Consider the following 22,788-nt stretch of genomic DNA (forward strand, 5'->3'; position numbering starts at 1 on the left):
ACAGAATGTGTCAAGAACTTCAGAGAAAATAAAACAAATCAATCAAAATACCCTTGTCCAAATTTTCATCTATTTCTAAATGATCCCCCGTGAGAACCTTTTCAAAGGTTCTGATGTGTCCCTTTAATGAATTCTCTTATTTATTTTCTATCCCAGCTCTCGCAGTTTCTGGCTAGTATTTGAACCCATAGTGCCAAAATAGCACAGGGGGTCCTGATGTAGAATTTTCATCTTTCCTGGGAACAAATTCTATTAGGAATGGAAATGCTCTTGTCCTAACCTTCTTTAGCTAGTTTTTAAACTCAATTTGTCCCAAGTGTGACTTAGACTGACGTAAGTCCAGATAGTGAACTTGGATGCTAGTTAAACTTGAATTTTTAAGAGGTACTCTTTCAATTACAATACTGTGATTGAGGCACCTATCCTCAAGATTTCTTCTCCCTTCTCCCTATTGGTCTTAACTTTCCAGCTGATGCTATTAACATGAGAACATGTCCTGCTATAGGAAAATCTTATCTGTAAAAAGGTACATTAGAAATTCTCTTTACTAAAGAATTTATTACAAGGTTGAGGTTGTCCCATCCTCTAAAATAAGTACCTTTTAAAGAATAATTTTATTCTTTGAAAGTTTGATTTCTATGAAATGTAGGCTCAAGCAACATTTCAGAAATTCAACCAACACCTGTTTTTTCAAATAAATTCCAAACTAACTCATCTAACAAAGTCAGCTTAGAGAGTGAAAATGGAAGCACATTGAAACAGCTGTAGCCCGCCTGGCTCTAGGAGCTGGCAGCTGGCTAGACTTAATTCTAATAACAGACATGGATCAAACCATAGCTCAGACAATTCCCTTTTCGGTAAGTGAACGTTAGGACTTCAACTCAAAGACTGTCCCAGCAAAGGCTGTCCACAATTCTCCTTCACCTCCAGAATAGTACCTTCTCCGCCTTATCGCATAAGATGTCAATTGAACACACAGATGAGGTTCTTTGAACAATACACAATGAAGAGACCCTTCAGTATCTGACTCAGTGCCATGCACAAATTATATTCCACAAAATGAGTGTTTGACAGAGAAGAAGGTAATGGTCAACACAGAGAGAAACTTCCAAGTCTACTGGCTTTGCCTGAAATTTAGAGTCTATACATTTCTAGAAGCCCACGTAGGCAGTGAATCCATTTTCTGGGTAATTTTGGATAAATTGCAAACTCCATGTTCCTTGTCCAACAGAAGAAATAGTAGCCACATCCCACTAAATACACGTAATCATCCACTCCCTCATTCCATGGACATTTACTCAGCAATCAGGATGGGCTAGGAACCAGACCCTTACTAAAATATAATCCATTAATGATAGTAAAAGACTTGTAAATGTACAGATTTATTTAAAACCAAGAGAGAAAAAGCCTTGGGCCTTTTACCCATTACTTAATTCTCATAAACGAGCCTATATTATTTCCATTTTTTTTAGATGAAGAAATTAAGGCTGTGAAAGGTTAAACAACTTGCTTAAGGTGACATTTAATAGCAAAGCCAGTGTTTGAACGCGTGTCTGCCAAGAACAAAACTCTTTCCATTCTACCTTACTAGCTTTCAAAACTACAGTCATGCACTGCACAATGACATTTCGGTCAACGACGGACCACATATATGACAGTGGGCCATAAGCTTAGTACCATAGAGCCTAGCTGTGTAGTAGGCTATACTAGCTAGGTTTGTGTAAGCACACTGTATAATGTTCACACACCACAAAATCACCTAACGACACATTTCTCAGAATATATCCTCGTCCTTAAGCGATGCATGATTGCATAGCTAAAACATTTACAAATAAGGGCACAATTGATGGTGGATTATAATCTTGATGATTCAACCAGATTCATTGTTTCTAAGCGTTATGAGTCATACAAATGGTTAGCAACTAACAGATCCCACAGTAATCGGTTTTTTATTACTAATTGCTGTCGCCATTTACACTGTATTGTGATAATTCTGATCACACAATGATACAGCCAGGCGACAGCAAAAGTGAACCCAAGAGAGAGGTCTGAGTGACAACTTCTCTATTTTGAATAGCTAAAGTCCATCGATCTGCGTTTCCCCCATATTTTTGTGGAGGTGATAGTTGTGTGTCAAGCCAAAAGCTGGGCATGTGCTAAAACCAAGGTCTAAGAATGGATTATAAGGAAATTATGGAATAAGAGATTGTTTAGGTGATAGGACATTATTTCAAGTAGATCCTAAAAATGTATGAAATTTACAAGTTTTTCAGATGCCTTCCCTTCCCCCAAGTCACTCGGACCAAGTTTAAGAATGTTTTCATTTTTACTTCTAGGCCAGTAAGTGCAAAGAGGATCCTCAAAACTGTAGGGAGGTAAAACAGAGGAAGAAGGGTGGTTTTATACATTCAGTACATGTAGGACATACACTCCTCTCACACTTCAGCTGTACACACAGAATACGAATAACGGTTGAAAGGAGAAGGCAATCTACTCAAGTGAATTAATCAATTGTAAAACAAATCTCTTTTGGTCTGAAAGTGTTTGCTTACTTAATTCTTTAATCATATCACCTTTATACTAAAGATGGAAGCAGTATGATTCTCTGAATGAGAGACATGGACATGCCCAAGAGCATCATCATTCCCAGATCATATCTATTGAGCATACAAGGGTTTACAGTCTTTCCTGCACAGGTCAAGACTACATAATAGAATTCTTTATGAGAATACAGAACTGCTGCCTTGGATTATTTTTACATTTTCTGTGGGCAGTGTATGAAGAGATGGAACTACTCATACTTTCATGGCCTAACTATTCATTCATCAACCTTTTTTTTGGTTTGTATTTTTATGACGAACATTGGCCTTGAGCTAACATCTGTTGTCAACCTTCCTCTTTTTGCTTGAGGAAGACTGTCACTGAGCTAACATCTCTGCCCATCTCCTCTATTTTATGTGGGATGCTGCCACAGCATGGTTTGACCAGCGGTGCTAGGTCAATGCCCAGGATTTGAACCTGGAAACCTTGGGCTGCCGAAGCGGAACACGTAAACTGAACCACTATGCCACTGGGCCCAGCCCCTCATCAAGCTTTTACTGGGTATATAACAACATAGTGTTACATTTCTACCTAGCCTTTCTAAGTATGCAGTAAGTTTGTAGGGAGTAAGATAGATTTTGGTAGATGGAAGGTTCGGAGGAAGAAGAATCAAGAAGTAAAACTGATGACGCTAGAAAATGGCTCAGGTGCTAAAGTGAGGCCAGTGAAAAATACATTTAAGGAATCTCTCTCTTCCAGAACCAGGGGCCAGGTTATTCTCTATGGGCATCTTTATTATGGGCAGAACTTGTCCAACTCTGGAAAAGCAATGAATTCATTCCCTTTATAATCATTTTCTCTAAGCAAAGAATAAGTTTATAAAAGATGAAATTTGTAGCACCCAAGGGGGAAATGTTGTTGAACTCTGCTTCCCATTACATACATTCCTCACAAACTCCTCTTAGGATAATACAAGAAGGAGCAATTACATAGGAACTGGAAGAGAAAATTAAAAGAAAATTTAGGCTCAATGTCTTAAAGATGCTCTCAAATACCTCTATCTATTTGACTCTGGAATTACTCTCCAAAGGAATGCATTCAAAACTTAAATGATGAAACATTAAGTACTGTAAGAAGGAATCACCTTGAACTAGCAGAAAATGGTCTTTTCTAGTCTACCTAAGCAGGTCATTTCCCAACACTAATTTGTATTCTTCATTCCCTTTGGTGTGCTTTTCTCAAGGATTATTTTGGGCTTTAGTTGCAAAACTCCTAATATGCTTTTATGAGTATTATTTATATCTAAATCCTGATGTAGCAGTGTGAACATCAGACTATTGTCTTCCTCTTCCATATTTTTCTTCTACTCATAGAACAATTTCCAGAGCTATGGGACTAGAGTCCATAAAAGTGAAATTACTTTTATGTTTATGGCGTACTGTACGGTTAAGATTACGGGTGAATTTTCATAACACGTCTGTCAAGAGGCTCACCCTATACTTCAATCTATCTCAGAAGCCAACAGAATGTTGAAAACACTCAGCAATAACTAACTTTCAAACCAATGACTTTCCAGTTTCAACTTTAAATTTTACTAATAGAGCTAATAATACATATTTTTATATGGCTCAGAGGACTTGCATCATTTTCCAGGAGACAAAAGAACTCATAATCATGACTGCATATTTGCACAGTGCAACTTTCTAACGCTGACAAGTTGACCTAGTTACTTCTGATGTTTTGTTCACATTTATGGTATCAAGTCTCTAGTTATGAAAGCCCAATATAGAACCCCTTAAAACTGGGCTGATCAGAACTGACCCATTTGGGATTATTTAGGATTTCTTTCCAGTATAGCATTCCCTTACTTCACCTAAACTTGGCATTAAGAAGAAGATAATAGCCATCACAGTCACTATAAAGACTTTAAGAAAAACAAAACAAGCAAAGGAAAAACCTTTTGGGGCAGTATATTGAGGTGTTGGCATATATTTCTCCCATCTTTTCACATGTTGTTCCTACAACCATTCTGTACATTGAAAATTAGATATTTATAATGATAAACCTAGACACTGTATGAATTACAATCACCAAGGTGACATTAACCCAGAGCTAATGGTTTTTAAAACTGCAAACGACTTAGAAATTATTTTATAGGTGAGGAAATTGAGGCCCAGAAAAAGAAAGTGACTTGCCTAAGGTTACTGAGCGTTAAATGAGAGAGCAAGAATTCAAAGCCAGAACTTACCTACAAGTCCAAAACCTCTTTCACAACCTCTCTCATTTACTATAACCTGTTTTCTGTAAAGCTACATGCTATCAATAACCAAGGCAGGTCTGTAAGGTAAGGTGTCTTCCAGTTAATCCCCTGTAAGCCTGAAATTCTACTATTGACTACCAATGCCTTGATGTGCGGAGCTCAAGCCAGGTAATTTAAATTTTCCTCAAGTTTAGGAAGCTGAAAACAGATAATGCCCACAATCTAACCAGTGCTTCTTTGTCCCATCAACTTGCACTTAACGAATCCATATCATTTTAGGATACACCAAAGATAGGCTAAAAACTTCATTTCAGCTGGAGCCAGCCTTCTTTTAAAAGAAAACGCTAGGTGTTATGTGTTGCATGACGAACTCAAACTTTCCTTATCAATCACTGCTCAATTTAATTCTGGGTTGTAAAACATTCATATAAGGCTGACCTAAGAAACACCCAAGTACTGAAAAGTAGCTGTGGATCTCAATCTGCCCACAGATATTAAAGCAAGCAGCACACATTGAAAGCCCTCGGCCACATTTCCCCAGCTGCTGCTGGCTAATACATCAAGCCTACCTCCTTGCTATGCAAATACATCCTCCCAGCATCTGACTTTTCTTTTCACGCGCCAAAGGAAAAATTCTGTCCCTTTCTGCTTGTTGCTAAATCTTACACTATCCCACTTAGGATTCTAAGATAAAGGCCCCATACGGCATTCTCTTTAACCTCCAGTATTCTTCCTACATCACGAGTAAAGTTTGCTCTAGTTAAGTCTGGCATCTGTCCACCCAGCCAGTATTGTTAACAAGTTTCCTCTGTCTATGACAATAAATATTCCATCAACTTTTTTTTAAACTTCTGCTTTTTGATGTCTACCAGCAACGCTATTGGGCATTTTTCAAAAAACAAGAGATCGTGACTTTTCTTTCTGAATAATTCAAAATAGATTCTTTTAAAACAAATTAGGGGCCAGCCCGGTGGCACAGCAAAGTTCACACGTTTCACTTCAGCGGCCCAGGGGTTTACCAGTTTGGATCCCAGGTGCGGACCTACGTACTGCTCATCAAGCCATGCTGTGGCAGGCATCCCCCACATAAAGTAGAGGGATGTGGGCACGGATGTTAGCTCAGGGCCAGCCTTCCTCAGCAAAACAAGGAGGATTGGCGGTGGATGTTAGCTCAGGGATAATCTCCCTCAAAAAAAAAAAAAAAACCACAATGTTCTGAAATAATCAGTGTTTTCTCACACAAAAAATAAGCCAACCCATCATTTTTAAAAAGCTTTTAAAAAAACAGGAAGAAAAAGAAAAGGTTTTTTGTTTTCTTTTTTCTGAGATGTTAACATCAGCAGTAAATTAAAGATTTTGGTTAATTGAGATTGTGCTCTAATAAGTAAGTTTTTCTTGCCTAAAAAGTTTCCGACCACCATTTCATAGTATCCGCTTGCCTGGGTCCGTTGTGAATATCACTCTTCATTCTTAAGCATTCTTACAGCTGCTCACCACCCAGTTCATCCTTGCCAACGGACGTCACCTGCTTTGCTACGAATATTTTATCCCCCAAAAGACAGGTCCCTAGTAAACACTAACTCAAACGGAAATAAAGGAGAGAGGACATACATTCATCTTTCGGACCCTGGACATCTGAATCAATACTTACGTTCACGGCATTAATCCACTTCATTCAGCCTTCTTTTCAGCTTCTTGTACGTCTTCACAGAATTAAACACCCCCAACAGACTGGTTTTGAGGATCAAATTACCAACTCTTACAAACTCTCCTGCTTACATTTTTCATATATCCACACACTGGGACCACAAACTTACTGAATTTTTAATCCTTAACAGGTGTTATATAATAGAATGTAATCTTTTTATTGGGCTATTCTCACACTAACCTTCATTTACTTTTTGCTACTTAAAAAGTGTGTGTGTGCGTGTGTGTCTGTGTGAGAGAGAGAGACAGGAGCTGGGAGGAGGATGAAAGATGGAGGCAGAGTAAGCATTATGCTTTCTTTCACTATTTGGTAAAAGAAATATAAACATGTCTTCAGATGAGCACCCCTTACAAATGAAGATCCACACAGCAAGGGGCGCTTCCGTGCCTCTGGCACCCAGACAGAGTCTCAAAGGAAGAAGGGGACGATCGCGTCACACTTGGCAAGGAGAGAGATCACTCACTTTTAGGGCCAGGAATTAGGACTGAGGAAGACCCTCCCATAGTAACAGCAGCAAACTAGAATATTATCAAAAACATCTTTCAGTTCCCTTCTGAGTCAAAGAGGTTTTTTTTAATAGTCCAATTGGGAACCTACACGTAAACCACCGCTATGAGAAAACAAGTTCCACAAGTCAAATATGTGACTTGAAATGAACTTTTGACTAATTTGCCATTTCGAGATCATCAAGTTGTTTTGCTTTAAGCTATCCGAACCTAAGAATAACCCACAGTTCCCAGGGCTGGGGAATGCAACCAGTGAGTCTTCATTAAAGAAATGGATGTTTTCCTAGGCAGAGGTTCAACTAGAACGATGCCCATTTGCTCATTCAGATTTGTAATGCATGACTCATATCTTCTGTGGCACTCAGAACTGCCACTGCTCTCTCAACTGCATCTGATATATTTTTAAGCCACATGCTCTGTCTCTGCTTAAAAAAGTGTTGCCAAGAACACTGGTTCGGTTCCTAGAGTGAACGGAGGGCATCTTTCAGCCTGTTTCAAAGATTAGCAAGTAATGTATTTCACACCGAATATTAATTAGGCAGACCAAAGAACACCAACCAGACATGGGCTGGAAATCTTTCCTTGTAATTCCATGTTGCTTCTAAGGCAGTGCCAAGATATTTTGAGAACGGAGGTATTCATTTCAATGACGAAACTTTACTTCTGAATAAGCTGACATACTTTCCAAGAATGGAGAACCAGGCTAGAAGCCAAAGTCTCAGGAATTTCCAATCTTTGCCTATTATTTAAAAACTCCCTTGAACAGTAATTCCCACCCTTTACGAATGCATCTTTTAAAAAAGTTGAGCCCCCCTTGTACAATCATAGTTGAACTTTTGGTAGCTGATGACTAGGAATACACAAAAAAAACAATTTCTTTGAATTTAGAGACACATTTGAAAAATTTTTTTTATGCTATTGATCAAAATAGCAACAAAATGGATTGGACAAATGTTTTAACATACACACACTCACCTATATGTCACTCTACAGACAATGCTTGACGTGCTCTAGGATTTTAGAACTTCTCGTAATAACTCCACAGTCCCCTGGGGGGCCTGGGGCACAGAGGCTGGAAATAATTTCTCTAAAATAGTCTTTCCAATCCTAAGCTTTCAAGTTCTATGACTTATAAAAATATCCTCTCACTTAGTTTACATTTGGTTACGTTGTGTAAATATTTTAATTATTTTAAATTAATTGCCAAAATAATAAAGGTCAAGAAATCCTGAATTAAAGCGTCTCTTGGCTTCACAAAACTACATAAAATGTAAAAGTGTACCTGTGGGTTTCATGCCAGCCCTCTGCATCTGTCACCTTCTCTTACCTGCCCCAGGAGAGAACCCACCTCTTCTGCAGGGCGGGTATTATTAAGATCAGCATGCTGCGAGGCTCAAGGCCATCTGAATGCCATGATAATCCCTAACCAGCAAACTGCAGCTGAGTTAAATATAAACCCAGGCCACTTGAAACCAAAGAGTCTGCATATACAGTGTTTAGGCACAGTGCCTGGTATACAGTAGGTGTCAGCAAATTTGGCCAGGCTTACAACCATCATGAGTTAGTCACTCATTAAACTTGGATATATACTAAGTGCTGGAAAACCTCCTGGGCTCATACACATTGCTGAGATTCCTAAAAGTTCCCTGGATCCCCCTAACCCCAAAAAAAGTCTTCCTAGAAGAAAAATGCTATGGTAATTTGAGCCCAAACTGTCATTCACAGTGAGAGCAATCTGGGAGGGAAACTGAGTCAAACTGTGGGTGAGCACTGTACTACTATCTAACTTTTGAGACTTTTTAACACTTTATAATTAAAGTATCATGGCCAAGATTTGGTATTGTAATATTTTAGTATAAGTATATTAATATTAAGCCTATTATATAATATGTGATTATATTTATATAATTTGTATAATACATGATTTATAATTTGTGTTTATTCTATTCCGTGGAATAATCTGTGTAACACAATTGTATTAATACACTTTGTTGTTAGTGCCACTAAGTCGATTCTCACTCCTAGCGACCCTGTGCACAGCAGAGCAGAACCCTGCCCGGTCTTTCCACGCCATCCTCTCACCTTCTAGCGCTGTATCAGCCAACGCTCAGCTGCTATTTTTAAGGTTCTCATGACCAGTTTTTTCAGAAGTGGGTGGCCAGGTCCTTCTTCCTAATCCGTCTGAGTTTGGAAGCTCCACTGAAACCCATCCACCATGGGTGACCCTGCCGATATCTGAAATCCAGGTGGCAGAGCTTTCAGCACCCCAGCACCATGCAGCCGCCACAGTGTGACAACCGACAGACGGGTGGTGTGGTTCCCTGACCGGGACACGAACCCAGACTGGGGTGGTGAGAGTGCCTGTTTCTTAGCCACTAGACCCCCAGGGATGGCTATTAATATAATAATTAACATAATATTTTAACATAGTTACTTTAAACATGTTATTTCCATTTTTTTCTACATTTTTAAAATGAATTTTATTAGATTTTAGGGACCTTTGCTTCCACCCACAGTTAACAGACCTGATTTATAATGGGAAAACAGAATTCACCTACAAGAATATCACCCAAAAGGATACCCCTAAAGGAAAGTGATACTTGCTAACTCAAGGTGTCTTTAAACTTATGTATCATCTACGAACTCCACAGGGGTAGAAAACTACTCTTGTATATTTATGGCAGGGGCTGCTTCTCTACATACCTTTGTTTTAAAATTTAGAGGGAGCGAGGACCAGGCACAGGAAATATCAGCAACATCATTTTGCCCCCAGGCCCCAAGGCTGAAACGCCACCCATGATGGGGTGGTCGGTGCTCAGGCCTGTGTGCTCAGCTGTGAGGCTAATAAACAATGGAGGGAGGGTGTCCAGGCTCTGCAGAGGCCCGTGGTCATCCTCCAGCCTCACAAAGTGGGCGCAGACAGGAGAAGATTATGCTGTGGTCATGGTCTAAGCAACACAAAGAACGTAAATGCTCAGGTCCTTAATACCATTTACTGTGATTGTGACACCAAAATCTTTCCCTCGGGGCAAAGAAACACCTTGTCACAGGCACTTAAAAGAGATTCTGTAAGGTACCACTAGAGATACAGAGAAGGAACAAAACTCTAGAAAAGAAAAATGCCCAACTCTTTCAAATTAGTGCCTTCTACAGGCTGAAAGCACATATTAAACAGAAACTTTGATCCTGAAGAAAAACTGACGAAAGAACAGTACTGCTCCACCTTGCCTCCATCCATTCTTTCTTCTGTTTTTCTTGGAAATGTGGAATCCAGCTATCCACACACTTGGTCAGCTTGATCCTATTGTGAAATCATAAAATAGAGTGTGGGGGCCATCTCTAAGCCCATAGCTGTCACCATCAACTCACCATTTTTATTTCATTGCAGGGTGGACTTATCATTATGATGATGCTGGTTATGACTTCTGTTCATTTATGGTTTTCCTTCTATAGACGTCAAAATATTTTACCAACATGACCTCATTTACTCAGGACTTCAGAGGGGTGACATATGCACGGACTTCAGATCTGGTCCCAGAGGCTGGGTCCTGTATCTTCTCTCGCTTTATCCTCTCCCCTGGCTGACTTCACTCTTGTCCAATATTTTAATAACTAAAGATCTTCAACCAAACTAAATGTAGATGAATAACAACTTTAAATTTCTAGCCCACAAATCTCTTATGAGGTCCAGTCCCACATACCCGACTGCCTACTTGATATCTCATCTTGGTCATAACAAAAGTCACCTCAAAGGCAGCAATCTGTCTTTGAAATGCAAGTGTGTCAAGACCTGTCCTCTGCTTAAAACCCTTTCTTGGCATCCTTTGCTCTTAGGATCAAGGCAAAAGTCCTCCACAGACCTACAAAGCATGCGCCATGTGCCCTCACTCCCTCCTGTGGCCTCATTTCACAGTCTGCTCTACTGCCTTCTTTGCACTCCAGCCACATGAGTTTTCCTTTACATTATTCCTAAAATAAAGCATTCTCTCTCCAACTCAGGGCTTCAGCACCTTCGGTTCCTTCTACCTGAATTTCTCTTCCCTCACATTGTGCCTGCTGAACCCTCTGTATTTCAAGAAAAACGGTCATCACCACTTACCATCTGTGTTCAATGGACTCTTTTAATTTTTTTAAACTTTTGTGGGAATGAATTTAATGAATAATTTACAGAAGAATAAAGAGAGAATTTATTAGAAATGTTAATAAGAACTTGAACAGCAAACCCAAATTTGTATTCCATATTTTCCTGGCTTTGGAGGTAAAGATAACCCAAATGGGCAACATCCTTTGAATGTGACTGACTGCTCATTAACTGTCTTGAATGAACCTGGAACACACCCATTCTGCAAATGCTGATTCCAGGTTTCAAATACATCTCTAGTAAGTTCTAGCTTGTCATTACTTCTGGTTTTTCTTGCAGTTGCATCATCAAAACACAGTACTTTTGAACACTTTGATGGCTCATAATTTTACTGATAAGAGAACGGTCATCTTGGCTTAATTGTAGAACACTCATTTCTCGATTTAGTCACACCAACAAGAACGACAATCCAATGATTTTATTTTCCATTTCTATATCATCTATTTTTTCCAATCACCTTTGTGTATACACCATTTGTCCATTTATGAGCCATATGAAATACATTTTTGGTGCATGAACATCCTAAAAGATGAAAGAATATTGTTACATATCCTTTTAGCAAAACAGGATGATGCAATTTTTTAGTTTATTTATTTATTGTGTGTGTGAGGAAGACTGGCTCTGAGCTAACATCTGCTGCCAATCCTCCCCTTTTTCTTGCTTGAGGAAGATGTCCCGGAGCTAATATCTGTGCCAATCTTCCCGTTTTGTATGTGGGACACTGCCACAGCAGAGGTAGGTCCATGACCAGGGTTCTGAACCTGCAAACCCAGAGGCTGCTGAAGCAGATCGTGCAAAGTTAACCGCTATGCCACAGGGCCAGCCCCAGCCAACTTTCTGCTGTAAAACCTATGATGAAGTACTTCCTACTGAATGACTAGCTGGATAAGAATACCATATTTGCTTTTTGTTCTTTGAAATGTGTTCTTGACTAATTGTCTCCTGAGTTGGGAAAATTCACATAGGATATCTTTACCTGAAGAATCAGTCTGAGATTTCACTTATACAATTTCCCTATCACCAGTAGAGTCTAGAGTGCTTCCACCTGTCTTTTTGCATTTGCCTTCTGAATCACGCAATAATCACGAGATGCCTTCCTCTGTCCATTTTCTTCTCTTTGCTCTATCATTGGAGAAAAGGTAAAATTACGAATGCTCAACTATGTTCGACTAACGATTATTAAAAAAGAGGTACAAAAATGGTGTCTCTAGACTTTTTATATCTGCTCGAAAGATGATGCAAAACTGTAGGTAACACAATAAGAAAATTCAAGGATAACAGTGAACATTTATTTCACTGTTGTATCATCTTTATAGATGATCCTATCCTTCTTTGCTTTTCTTACTATTTTCACTATTTTACTCTTTTTTTAGTATGGTTGGGAATAACTGATGAGTAAGGATGAGCACATCCTCAGATGATGAAACAGCAAAATGTTTCAAGATATAGGAGAGATTACTATTATCCTACAATGTAGTTTATATTTCCAAGAGTCCAATGGAACCGTATGGTAACGTTAAGAGAGAATGAGTTGTTTTCTGCTTTAAAAGAAATAGGTAAATTCTGTTTGTTCTTGGAAGACCTTTAAGAAAGATAAAATTTATGGAATAGTAATCTGTAAAAACAGTGAAGACTGCTCAAAAAAGAAATTCCAAGACCAAAATGGGATCCAATGGACCCTGATGGTACATTGAGGATTAAAGGCACCTACTCACATGTAAGATACCAGTATTGTTGCTATTTTTTCCAGCGAAGGTTTTCTGGATCTCCCTAACTATGTCAAGCTTCGCTGTTATATGCGTACATAGCATCATTTTCCTCTTTCATAACACTAAGCACAGTTCCAAAATGATATTTATTAGTCTGACTAGTATGAGTATTTAATGAGCGTCTGCTCTCTCACAAAACTGTAAAGATTATGAGGGCAGACCTATGATTTTGATCTCCAGTTTATTCTCGGCACCCAGAGTCAAGCATAGCACATTGTAGGGAGTGTAGGGAAATGGATCCAAACTCAGTTCTTCTTTTATCTCCATAGTTTGCGAAGTAACTGTAATTGCCCATATTGCTTCATAATTTTTCCCTTGAAGACTATTACATATTTTCACTCTTCCCCTCACCCCACCCCAACCGCATGGCCCTTGACCACAGTGAAGGAAAGAAACATTTATAAACCACCTCCTGGGGACAGGTGATTTACATTGATTTGTTTTGTTTTGAAGTTCTCCAAATTGTGCCAAGTGAATGTCACTATTCTCATTCTACAGATGGGAAACTGGGATTGAGAAGGTTCAATAACTTGCCAAAGGTCACAGAACCAATAAACAGGAAAAAAGAGATTCCATCTCACCCCCGATCTGACTCTCCCCTCAACATATGCCAGGGAAGCGTGTCCCATTTCTTTCACAAGGATCCAGAACATGGAGCATCTTGCCTGGGAAACAACATGTACCAGGTGGTGTCATCTAAAAGGCTATGATTCAATTTCAGTCAGTATTTAGATTTCGTTGATTTTGTTTTTAATTTTTCTGTAAAGCTTGTATTCTCCTTACCTTGTGAGTAGGCTCTTATTTAGAAGTGGACTATATGCCACACAGGCACTGAGCCGCATTTTCATTTTCCTTGGAAAACAGAAAGTCAGCTCTGATAAATTAATAGCAGCAATGTGCTATAGATATTACACATCTGTGGGGAAGTTTTCCTTAGAAAATTCAAAAAGAAAGTTCCCCGATGAGGGATTCGCCTTTTACCAGAACCTCAAAAATATATTTCCACTGGCTATCATAATGCTCGCTTCCATAAAATGTAAGGACTTAAAGTAAGCCCAGTGTTTCTAAATCTGTCAAACACGTACACATTTATGTATTCTTGAATAGACGTTATAATGGCTTCCTCCTTAGGACTTAGTTCACCTCATACATTCCTATTAGACACTGAGGTCCTCCTTTCACAACGCAAAAGCGAATTCATGAGACGACATCATTAATAGCCGTAAAAAGGTGAGAGTGACATTAAGTGACTAATAACTGGATGCAGGAGGGAATTGAGAGTGAAGAGAAAGTCACAAATTCAACTCCCTCATTATGATTTCTACCTGTAGGCAAGAGGATCTGCCACGCCACATGACAGTCACTGCAGACCCGAGCAGAGTGTGTCACCCTGATTGTTCTGTTTATAACCCAGCAACATCAGCACCAGCATCAGCTGGGGCTCTTTGTTGACTGCACATACACAGGTCTCTGTGTTTCCCTTCACCCCTACTTTCTAGCACATAGGAAATCGTTATTGTTGGGAGATGACAATTTGACAAAGTCACACAGACGACTCTGACACAAGCAACAGCTGCCCCTCCTAACACCTTGGCAGACACACCAAGATCCATATGGTACAGCCCACGTGCACCCCAGGTTGGCCTTAGATCAGCCAAACAGGTCTGGGGAGTGGCAAGGTGAGGGGGCTGACGAGTAAGTGGGTTGTCAGTAGGGGGTCTGGGGATGACCTGGGGTGGGGAGGGCATGAGTGTAATTTTACCACTGTGATTAGGAGCCAGGAGTCTGGAGAAAACTGTCGGGCCTTGAATATTGACTCTGCCACTTGTGTGGCCCAAGGTCCTTGGGTAAGTCATTTATGCTGAGTCTCAGTTTCCTTACCTAAAAAATGGAGATGATAATATCAACTGCTTAAACTTGTTGCTAGGGTCACAGGGATTAATCCACATCCAATGACTAGCAGCATACCCAACACAGCCAATGTCAGCCATTGTTAGAATTTTCAGAGAGATAAAAATGATGGAAGGAGTGTGGGGTTCCAGAAAAGTTATGAAAGGTAAGGGAAAAAAAGGTAGGTACCAAACATCTGAGGGGTGCCAAGACACACAGTGAAGCCGGGCGAGGCATTCCTCTGCTCAAACACTTCCAAAGGCTTTCCACGTCACCTGGAGCAAAGCCAAAGTCCTTAGGAGGCCCACTAGGCCCTACGTGGTCTGGACCCCCTTCACCTCTGTGACCTGATCTCCTCCTCCTCCTCCCAGGCCTCCTCACTCCCACGGCTCGAGACACACTAGCCTCTGGCTCTTCTTCCAACCTGCCAGGCACACTCCAGGCATTTCTGTTGGATGTGCCTTCTGCCTGGATTGCTTAGGCCACATGACCACCGGGCTACCGCCCTTATCTCCTTCCTCGTTTTGTTTCAGCATCTCCTCCTTGATGAAGCCCATCCTGACATCTGTTTTAAAACTGCAATCCTTCCCCACACCAGATCTGGCAATCCCAATTCTCCCTACTCTGCTACAGCCCCCACTCCCATGGAACTTACGACATGCTAATGTAAATTAGTTGTTACATTTAGCGTCTATTTTCTAGTCTCCCCACTGCATTGTATGCTCTCAATGGGCAGGGGGATTTGTCTGTCTTGTTCACTGATGCTCCATAAATATTTGTTGAATGACTAAAGCCTGAACTTACAATTTTAGATTTCCATTAAGGTTTTCCTTACTAGTGGGAAGAGAAACCCTCCTCCCTGCCCTTTCCCCATTTTGACGTGGATACATCAAAAACAACTCCTGGAGCCTCTTGTGATTCAAATGAGGTGGAAACGTCTACCCACCACATTAGATCGTTCACTAGGCAGTAAACTAACTTGTGTATTGGATTTATTTCTATCCATTTCTTTCCAAAAAGTTTCAGTGGTAAGGAATTTCCCTTCAGCAATATAGAAATTTATTGCCAGATTTACCGGAGGAAATGGGAAAGACACAAAAAGATAATTTCACGTTTTTGCAAACAGAATCATCATGATTAAAAAACAAACACTTGCATACACAATACAGAGTATTAGCCTCTAGGACCGGTACAGATGCTCTGGTGATGGCAATGGTCGTCACTCTTATGGCTACGCAAAAATCCCAGCACATATTGACTGTCTCCAAAGAGAAAACCCTCTTTAACAGAAGGTGCAATTTGCAAGATATGAACAGAAAACCAACCTTAAAATATAGAAATTGCTTAATTGCTCCATTCGTTTGATACCAAGGCACTTCACGCTAATAGAGATGAGCTTTAAAGGATTACCAGGGACAGTCCAGGTGACGAATTATATGCGCATCTTGAGAAAGAAATATTCCTGGAATTGAGGCCAGGCTTGCAAAGCTTTTGCAGTATTTTTCTGCCTGGTCTAATTTTAGATGACTCTCTGACCACTGGAGAGTTTGCACTATGCCAGGTTTAGCCAGCTCGAGCAACAGATTTTCATCTCTGTGACTGCTGGTCACATTATCTCATGAATGAACTACTATTTAGGTCACTTAAGAGTCTCTGCCTAATTGGATGTGCATTTTATCTCTGGTGTTCATGCTCTATATATCAAGATTGTAGATACTTCTTGGGGGTGGGGAAGAGAGAAAATATTGGTATCCGGATGTAGAAGGGACTGTGGGAACTACTCAGTTTGAAGCAGAACAATTTAAAATACTGGAATAATTTAAGGTCTTTCATTCTTGAATGATGGGTTTACCTATAAACTGAATCAGTCTCCTTTAATTGATATTACTTGCTTATCTATTACTTCTGCCACCGTGTTAAGCATTTGTTTTTTTAAAAAACAAGAAATATTGTTTGATTTTAACTTTGAAGCTTAGGGTTCCAGAACAATAAAAGCAATGGACTATCTGTTTCTTTGTGACAGGCAAATAAAAATGATCCCTTGGTTAAATGACCACAGTGCACGATGAAGGGCACACAGCACAGAGTGACTTGCTGAAAACAGCGAATTAATCCAAATACTGGATGCGGTTGAGGAGAGACAAAATCCACAAGTCAGGCGAGTGTCAAGCACTATGAAGTGACTCTGACAACCCAGCCTAGACCCGAGAACGAGGTTAAACCAAGGGAATGAGATGATGCTGTTAGTGGTACGTCCATACTTTGAGAAGACTCAGTAAATAATCTTTTGCCAAAAACAAGAAATACAAACTCCAGAAGGAGGGCGTCACGTCTTCCCTCAGCAGGTGCTGGAACAGCGTCTGATACACAGTTGACCCTCACAATATTTGTTGAACAGACTCAGGAATAAAGAGTTTCCTGTAATTCAACGGAGTACAAGTCCATTAGAGGGACACTGCTCTTCAGGAGCTCCACTGGATTACTTATATACAATGCAAAAGGCAGAAATCCCCCTCAAGAAAACTAAGATGTTCAGGCCCCACCTTTCTGAGAGCCTGACGTATGTGGTTGGAGCGGCACCCAGGAAGCAGCGTTTTTAAAGAATTAGCCAGATGAGTCTAATGTGTAGCCAAAGATGAAAACCACTGATCCATACAAAACTGAATTCTTAAGCCTAAACATTTTGATACAATAATGTTTTCTCTATTTTGACAAGCGAAAAAACAAAGGCAGTATCCTTCATTTAACGACATCTGCCACACTTATGTAAGACTTCGAAAGAATCTGAACATTCAAATTTAAAACAAATACATTCTAAGAACATTTTATTTCACATCAAGAAATAATCTTTATATCTATGATGCATTAACTTAAAATGTGATCTCAAATTACTTGGAAATAGAAATGCTATGCACAGTGCCTGGCACAAAGTGGTGCTTTCAAATAAAAATTGATAAATAAAATCCTACAGTTCAAATGCAGACATTTACATTTCTGTGCCTCGATTTTACAGATGAATCACCAGTGTGCTGGTAATTGTTTGACCATCTCAAACCAGCATTTCTCATTTAACAATTTCAAATCACTTCGCAGATATTAAATGGGTAGTAATGGGTATGCAAAAGGCAGCCCCCTCCTCTACATGGAGCATCTTCCTGAATAGTCTATCTCAAAGTACAAGAAAGGATGGCACTTGAACTCTGAGAGTGGCAAAGGAGAGAGTTAAGGCGGCAGATCTGAGGCTGTGAAATGCAGAGAACAGTGTAACATTAAGAAACCCCATCATATAAAATACTCGTAAATTATATTTTTCCTGTAATTATTTGATTGTAATGATCAAATCCAGCATAGGGCACCTCATTCCTCAGGAGGTGCAAAACGCCTTTTGGATTGGGAAGCCCCCACTTCCTGTGGTGGGAAAGCTGCCCTATCCTGGAGGAGTTGTGAGTGAGGTTCATGTGGTACCTATGGGGTGAATTCAATTACAAAGCGTACTCCCTGTCATCGTAGGCGGCACCTCCGAGATCACAGGGCTGTTCAGAGACTTGATGAGACAAAGTGGAACTTGACTCTTCAAGTACCGTTCTCTCGTTCAGTCACTCAATAGCCTCCACTCCTGAACTTGACCGATCTCTCTTTTCCTCCTCTTCCATTTTGAGCACAACCTTCTAATTTCAAAGACGAGCCTTTCAGATAAGCTTGTAAGGGACAAGAAGCCAAGAAAAAGAACTATGGCCAAGCCAACTGTTTTTTAGTATCCATGCTGTGCCAAGCTGTGACACCTGAAGGTTGAAACTTGTACTTAATCAGATTAACTCAAATAATCTCAATGCTAAGGTGCTACGCCCTCATTTAGGTACATTGTCAGAAGACGGAAACATTGCACATTTGAGAGATTCCACATATTCAACAAAATGGGTTTGGGAGGCCTTAAAGAGTTAAGTTTCCTTAAGTGAAGTACCACTGTGATACTCTTACAGTGCCCGGGGCCAGCATCCCTCTGGCTGATACAATTCACGCATCTTCCCTCCCCTGCCTGACAGCTGTTATCTTGGAGCATGCAGCTACCTGCTTATTGCAATTGCACAACACTTTTCTTTGGACTCCTGGTCCTCTTTTCAAGGTTTGAAATCCTTGATGCAGAGAAATGAAAGCGGTCACATGGGCTCTGTGTTCACCATTCCACCTGAGTTCTCCTTCAAACAGACTCGGCCTTGAGAAGGACTCGCTACGTGAGCACACCGCTTTCCTCCATGAGCGGAGAGGGCCTGCTTCCCCCCCGGCCTCCGCTTAGTAAGAGCTCTTCATCATTTGCTTTCCCCTTTAGCAAAATGGCTCAAGCCTCCCCATATTCCTATGAGGCAGGCCAAATTAGTAAGCCCGCTGGAAACAAACTCAAGCACCGGATCGCCATCTTAAAATAGACATGAGGTTTGAATCAAACAAAAAAGTCAGGGATTCAGGATCAGAATATATCTTATTTCAGCTGACTCATTAAAACAGCATCATCATGGGGTGAAGCCAGGTGTCAGACCAGAAAAAGCCATGAATGAGGGTCAGAACACCTGTGGTCTAGGGGGCAGCGCTATTTAGTGGTATCCAGCCCTGAAGGAGTCATTTCACCTGTTTGTAGCTTCCTTTTCTCACATGCGACATATAGTTAGCCTCACCCAACTGGCTCATATGGGTGGTTGAAAAATAACGCTCTCTCCTTTAATACAACATTAAAACAGAGCTCCGAAGCCAGCAGAGGCAAAGTGGGAAGCAAATACAGTGTAACTCATTGCAATGAGTCCTTTAAAACTTTTCATCAAAGAGCTGGACAGGATAGCAGCGGCAGTTGAATACCTCCCACCTACAGGACAACTTACAGATAGTACTTAAAATGTCATTATATGGCCGAGTTTAGGCTAACGTGGCCTCTTGTTTTATTTATCCTCTTCTGCCTTGCATTTAAATACCAAAAGCTAACCAGGGCAGGCTGAATTCTCCAGGGGTTCCAATAGAGGGAGTTTTAACATTTCATTTTGATTTTTTCCCCCTCAGATACCGTATCTCCATTTGGGTGGGAATCAAGCATTTTCATTTTGTGCGGCCTTCTTTTTATTTCCAGGTAATCTAAGACCTAGACCCACCCTCCCCCCCCAGAAAAAAGGATAAATTCCATTTAATTTAATATATGTTGGTAACAGTGAAAAGGAGAATTAGTGTTGCTATAGAATGATTCTTCGTGATGGACTGCTGGCCAGCGTCAGAATCTTGCTGGATGTAGTATCTTAAAATGCCTCTTTCTGATAACTGGGTTCGAGGAACGATGCTGGGATTTGGGGAAGAGCAGGATATTAAGCTGAAACCTTTTGTGGCTCCTGTATTCCCCAGGTAACTGTCTCCCAACGACCAGCATCCCGAGTTAGGTACTCACACTTAAAAGCAGCTTCAAGGACTTCATCAGGGAAAGAAAAAAAAAGGGAATAATATTTCACTGGCTTTGCACATATAATTAGTGTTTGTATCCATAACGGCCAGGCATTCCTGGATTAACACTTATTCAAATGAACTCCTCCCCCACAAAGCCCTGTCTGGGGCTGCTCTGTAAGAGCTCCATGGTGAGTCGCTGTTTATCGTGCCATTAACTTGTTTTTCCTTTTTCCCTTGTTCTCTCTATAGATTAACATTTAGCAAAATGAAAATTTCCTCCAGGTAATTACCTGGCTGTATTTCAAGGCGTTCATAGAAAGTACCATTGCCTCTGGCGAGGGATTCCACTCACAGAGTGCTAGAATTAGGGCAGTGGGTTGGGGAGCTCAGCGCTCTCCGTTCCTGGGTGGTGGCCCTCTCCCGCAGCCTCTCAGAGGCCCAGATGCTGCGCTCACATCCGGGGCTCGTCAGCTCCAGTGGCATCTCCCTAAAAGTCGGGTCTGGCACATCTCCTTCTTTCAGGGGCTGTATCTGCTGCCTCTTGAGATCGATTTTTCATCAGGGCAGACTGTTTATCTGTTACACAGATGGTTCCAGAGCCTACTGGTGCGGCTGCTGGCCAATTGTCCTAGCCCAGCTGCCCCCAGGCCCACCGCTCAGGATTCAGTTGAGAGCAGGTGACTGGATACCTCACTCAGCTGGCTCAGATGGCCGGCTCCTCCTGAGGTCGGGGGAAGGCCCCCTCCAGGAGTGTGTGGTTAGGAGCCTGGCCTCGGGATCCTGATTTTCCTCTATGAGCCTCACTCTTCGCTGTATATAAAATTCCCCTGGTCCTATGACATCTGGGTTTTGGGGGGGGTTGGTCTAAGTTTACAGAATCATTTCTAATGTCTGCGCCCTTTCAGACTTCTAATTTGTTTTTCTTTGATTGGAATGCCCCACTCGATCAAAACGATGCACTTCTAACCAATGGTTCTGAGTGTCTTCACCTCTTCCGAGATAAGCAGGGTACGATTTTAATGAAAACGAATCCTCCAACGCCGACTCCTCTCAGATGTTTTGTGATGCTTCTATGAAGAAATAAATCAGCACTCTTGGCAAACATTTCATTCTAACTGGTAACAGTTATAACCCTTGACCTCCTTCCCACACAATTCAAATGCCTTCCCTTCCTGCAGAAGGGTTCCTCAAAGATCCCACTAACTGCATCCCCTCTCTCCCTATCTCTCACTCCCTTTCTCCCTGTCTACTTTTCTCCCTCTCTCTCTCTTTTTGCATTATGAGTGCATTTTATGGAATTGATGCTTATAATCGCATCTTACACTTCTCTTCACCTTGTACAGTGACTGCCACAGCACTGAGGAGTTTATACAAGTGTAATAAACCATTACTACCTGATCCATTACAAACCACAGAGCATGCTATCAGCCACCTCCTCCTAGCTACGCATTTTAGAAAAGGGAGAAGATCTAACCATTAATTCTAACCATCCATATCCTACAGGAATGACACAGCCCCACTTATAGGATACCGTAAAACAATATAGAGCGTGAAAGGGCACATTCTATGCACATAACGAATTATTTGTATGATTATAAAGTACATTTTAAACAGTTTTATAGGATTGTGGAATATAAGGTACCACAGTGCACACAGACTCCTACTTACAACAAAAATCTCCGCTTTCCTACAGAGATTTTTAGATTAAACAGGAGCTCAGTATTCTCCATTTTCAATGGACAAACATGCTGAAACCAATTTAAAACAAACAAAAACTCTTTCTAAATGCACTTCTTGGATTTAGGCCATTGTCACAAAATCACCACTCTTCTGTGTGTCTCCCCTGGCTGCTTTTAAAGCTTTGTTTTCAAATACAAAAGCAGATTTGAGCATTGCTTGCAGTGCGCACTGTAGATGGGATTTAAATAATACAGCAGTTGGGACTGAAAAGGAACCTTTAGAAATGGCTAGATAGGGGATGGTCCAGATGGGGAGGGGGGAAGGAAGCAAAAATCCGCAGATGAGAGCTTTCAAGATGGCAGCTGGCATCCGCCTGGGTTTACTGAATCCACCATGCTTCCTAAATACTATCAAGAGTCCGGGTGAGCAAGTGGGATCAAAACTAGTCATGTTTGGCAAAACCTTTTGTTTTTTCTCTTCGGAACCCATTCCACAGAATATGAGGCTTAGAACAGATCTTAAAAACCATCTAAGACCAGTACATCCATCCCACTCACCCACTCAGGAGCATATGAAGTATGAGGGCACATGGATGACAAGCAGAATTCTGAAAGGAGAAAATGCATTTACGTGAGCTTGCCGTATCTGTATCTCTGTTACAACTATTCTGTATGAAATGATTATATTTTGTCAGCCAAATAATTCCCTTTATTGTTCTTTCTTTCAGTCATTCCAATGCAGAAACTTGGTAGAAACAGGAATTTGTCCTGTTTATCAAGTGCTCTGATGATGATGAAATTGCAGTAGTAAAGAGAGTAACAACAGATACTAACTTGGACTTTTATTTAAAGGTGTTCTCTGAATGTATAGTCTAC

The 22,788-nt window shown here is 40.7% G+C and overlaps 1 protein-coding gene across 43 annotated transcripts in view; it reads right to left on the reverse strand.

The window, feature by feature from the left end:
- The window catches only part of CELF2 (CUGBP Elav-like family member 2), a 789,997-nt gene that overhangs the window by 242,713 nt on the left and 524,496 nt on the right, over positions 1–22,788 (reverse strand). For 2 of the 43 annotated variants that reach the window (XM_070601469.1, XM_070601455.1), the window contains exon 1: positions 9,719–9,823. The exons of 39 other annotated variants lie outside the window; for them this stretch is intronic. The gene's annotated coding sequence lies outside the window, so the exon portion shown is untranslated. Of the gene's footprint in view, positions 1–9,718; positions 9,859–22,788 lie in introns of those variants that run through there. 2 more of the 43 variants (XM_070601464.1, XM_070601461.1) reach the window with 2 other exon arrangements.

This window comes from Equus przewalskii, chromosome 30, assembly GCF_037783145.1.
Source record: "Equus przewalskii isolate Varuska chromosome 30, EquPr2, whole genome shotgun sequence".
In the NCBI taxonomy this organism is placed as follows: Eukaryota; Metazoa; Chordata; class Mammalia; order Perissodactyla; family Equidae; genus Equus; species Equus przewalskii.